Below are 4,452 nucleotides of genomic sequence, written 5' to 3'. Positions count from 1 at the left end.
ATAGCTTTTTTCGCTTAATAAATTGAACACTTCTTTTTATAATCACTCAGGTAATTTTTAAATTAACATTTATTTTATGATTTGAAACATTTATGGGACAAAAAAGCAAAAACTAAAGAAATCTAAGGGGGGTAAATATTGTCTTTTACAGATCGACTTTGACATCATTTGTTCTAATAAAGTAATCCGACCATGTCTTACTCAAAGAAAAAAAAAAAAAACACAGACACTTCATGTGGTGGACAAAAAGGAGCTTTATTTGAGCAACAATGAAGGCACAAAACACATTTCTCATCCAGCTTTATTCCACAGAGACAAGTTTGTTTCCTTATTTTTTGTGCCAGTTATGTAGATTTGGGCAGAAACCAAACACCAAAGCAAACCAGTTGAAGTATTTTAATGTCATAAATTGCAAAATAACTACCTTTGCAGGACCAGGATCATAAATATGCTTTGAAAAACTCACAATGTTCACAAAATAGTATAACTAAATTCTTACAAGTTTAGGCAACAAAACTCAAAAATAATTCATATTAAAAATGCTTTAAAGACCAATATTTGAGGTACAGATAGAAATATGTGCCTTTAAGGCAAATAAGCCATCACTCGTAAATGTCATAAATTGATCTGATTAAAAATAAAAAATAAAACTTTATTGTCATTCTGGAATGAGAGTGAAATGTACCGGAATGAGATCAGAAAACCCAACATGAACACCAGAACTATAAAATCTGCAATCCTTTATATCCCTAAAACATAATGAGATTCTGGTTTTTACCACCTGAGACTCAAAGACATGATCCTCTTCGCTCCTCTAACACTGACCATGAAAGGAATTATACATTAAATTAGTGCAAAATGACGCCTACTGACCGACAGGCTGCTGAAGCGGTTTGTAACATTTCCGCAGCTTCGAATGAAGGAAACATGTTGGAAGAGTTACTGAGGTTCTGTTACGCTGCGGAACCTAACAAACCAGTCCAGTGTGCTTTTAGTGCATATTTCCCAGTCAGTCTCACAGTAAATTAAAACATAAAGACAAAAATGGAAAGTGCAACAGTGACAAGAATAACACAACATAAAACAGAATGAAAAAGGAATGGTCTGTTACGAACCGTCTGCAGGAGAGATTACACCCTGGTGGTTTGTTGGTGATACAAAGTTTACACCTTTCACAGTTTATGTCAGAATGAATTTTCTTCAGACATTAGTGCTGTCACCTCAGGCGATAAAAGCTGTGGTACAAATGTATGTTTTTAACAGTCTCTGCATAAGGACCTAAATACTAATGCCCATTAAAATTATTGTTGTTTGTCATTTCAGGCTGCAGATAAAAATCTGCAGCGTCAACAACAACGTGGCTCCTACCACCTTGTGGCCGAACTGAGACTCAACTATTATTTTGGGATACTTTTGGAAGTGAACTTTAACACAGGGTTTTGTTTTCCTGTTTATTCCTTGCCAAACTGGAGCATATACGCATCTGAAATCAGGACTTTAATCTAATTTAATAATAATAATAATAATTATAATAATTGAACTTTATTGATCTCACAATGGAGAAATTCACTTCTGCATTTAACCCATCCTCTTGGGGAGCAATGGGCTGGCACTGTGCGGCGCCCGGGGAGCAATCTTGGGTTAAGGGTCTTGCTTAGCGACCAAGAGTGAAAGTCTATAGGAGTTGAACTGAGAATCTCTGGGACCCAAGTGCAATGCTCTAACCACTAGGCCACCACACCCCATTAGGTGCAACGTAATGTAATTACGCATGTTAGGGTTAGGGTTATCTAACCGTAATATGCGTATTATGCATCTAGTGTAAATTTATTAACTGATTAAAAGGAAGGCTTCACAATTCCAATTTGAATCAACTTCGTAATACGTCCCTAAGATCGAACAACACCTCTTCCTTTTCTCAGAGACTTGGCATTAACTCGCATCCTGGCTGATTAAGATAAAAGCCTGATCGATCACTGAAGGATCTGATTTTATAAGACTAAGCACATTTCCACACGTAAGCTGAGCTGCAACCAGGACATCAACATGTCTGCAGATGTAATTTCATCTATCTCATGTTACAGAAACATCAGCAGACGAATGACATTATTTACACATGAAAAGGTTCGAGGCTTCTCTGGGTTGTAATTTTTGGACTTATTTCTCCTACAATATCTTTGTGCACTTAATTCTGTATCTTAGGAGGAGTGTTATGATGGAAGGAGAAATATGAAAGTTTGGATGGACAGAGCCGAGGGTCAGCGCACAGGCACTAAAGATTTTGACTGTGGGATCCAAATCTATCGCAGCATTAGCAGCCCCAACTTTATCACATGCAGAGCACTGCGTTAGTACGTGAATAAACATGTGACGTTGCTTCAGAAATGTTTCTATGCAACTGACTGCGGACATTTTAAACTGGTTAACACATCGGGATGAACCAGCTCTAAAAACAGAACCAAGAACAGGTGATATGCACCTTAGATGAAATGAAGTGTTTTAAAATCAGTCTTCAGTCTCTTTGGCGATACAACACTACATACAGCAAGAGCCTGAAACTTAAATACTGCCCTAAAAGTAATCCTCATCTATTATTAAAAAAAAAGGTGCTGCAATACACCAGTTACATTAAGTAGCTAAACAGCACAAAACCTTTTCAAATACATTAAAAATCTTATCTAATTGGAATTAAAATGAAAAATTCCAACTATGCTTCGGTTTTCTGGTTTATCAACTTAATAACTTAGAGATTATTTTTGTTGTGATAGCTTCTACATATTGATAAATTGTGTTAATAGCCCATTCCCAGTGAAAAAACAAGCACTGGAGAGGAAATTCACCCAGAGCAGATCCTATAATCTACTGATCTCTATGATCCCAAGTTATAATGCCTTTCTACCAAAAGCAAATCTTGTTTTTTGAATATTCCCTCATGTGATTGTTTAATCATTTTAAATCATGCCGGTAACAGATCTGCTGCTTGCATTCAGACTGCTAAGCTAATGTAGATACTAGTGTCTCAGACCACCTATGAAGGTTGACAGATGTGTTTGGGGCCGTCTGTATGCGACTAGGTAGCGCTGGATGAACGATGGCGTCAGGTGTGATTGTTCCACCGTTTTCAAGCTTTACATGGTTAAAAAGTTAGGTAGACCGTTATGTGAAACCATAGTTTCTTCTACTGACAAAGCTTGGACTGGTCTTAGCTGACTGGCAGATGTATGAAAGGTAAGTCAGTAAATAACTATCAGAACTCACCAATGAACAGGTAGTATTATTCATTAAAAAAAACAAGAAAGTAACAAACCATTGGACACCTAGAAGGATTGGTCTGATTTGGTCACAACCTTGGACTACACAACCAGTCAGAAGTTTGGACTCACCTCCACATTCAGTGGTTTGTCTTTACTTTAATACTACTAGTAGCCAGTTGGAAAACCATTTCAGATGATTAACCTCATGAAGCTCATCGAGAGAAGGCCAAGAGCGACCAAAGCAGGAATCAGAACACAGAGGGGCATTTAGAATACCTAAAATATACAAGATGTTTTGAGTAATTTCACAATTTTGTGACTGATGCATAATTCTCTCTAGTTTTGAGTCACAGTTTTGACGTTTTCACGATGTATCTGCAATGTATAAAGTCATAAAAATAAGGAAAGGCCATTGGGTGACAAAGGTGAGTCCAAACTTGCAACCAGTGGTGCATCTGCAGACCATCCATGTGTCTGGAAGAGATGACATTTGCAGTGAGATGATAGCCCACTTTACACTACCCTTGTTAAACCGATCCGTGCCGAGATCGGACCGAGCTTGGATCAGTTAACCATGACGAGCTTGGTTCTGACGACTGTTTGCACATAACGCTAGTACAGCTCCTCGCTTCCTATTGACAATCTACGGTACTACTGCTCTCTAAGATTGAAGGAGGGACTTAAGCAAATAAAAATGACGGCGCCCGTAACATTCAGGAAGTTATGTTTGGTTATAATTGTGACATTTCGTTGTTTGCGGAGAGTCATGCGAAGAAGGCAACCTTTGGTGAATTTACTTGACAGAGTCAGCTGTTGGGAAGTGGATAAGATAAATGAACGTCTAATCATGGCTTACAGACGCAGGAAACAATGACAGACACTGAGGTTCATCACACTGCTAAGCAGAATCATCTCTGGAAATCATATTACACAAAAAAAAACAACAACAAAAAAAAAAAAAAAAAAAAAAAAAAAAGGAAATCATGTGGCATGGTAGGGAAGCTAGTATTTTTATGAATGTCTGAAACCGCAAAATTAGTCAGCTGACTGTAAGGAGATGATGCTGTCTGCTCATGCGCTCTTTGTTATCAGAGGACAGAGCCACTGAAAAACCGGGACGAGACCTACTATCGAACTGGTCTAGATTTAGCGTGGTCCAGTTGTGTCTGGCACGGTTCAGTTAGGATTGTGATCCATT

This window comes from Fundulus heteroclitus, chromosome 1 (genome assembly GCF_011125445.2).
Source record: "Fundulus heteroclitus isolate FHET01 chromosome 1, MU-UCD_Fhet_4.1, whole genome shotgun sequence".
NCBI lineage: Eukaryota > Metazoa > Chordata > Actinopteri > Cyprinodontiformes > Fundulidae > Fundulus > Fundulus heteroclitus.
This window is presented reverse-complemented; position numbering follows the sequence as displayed.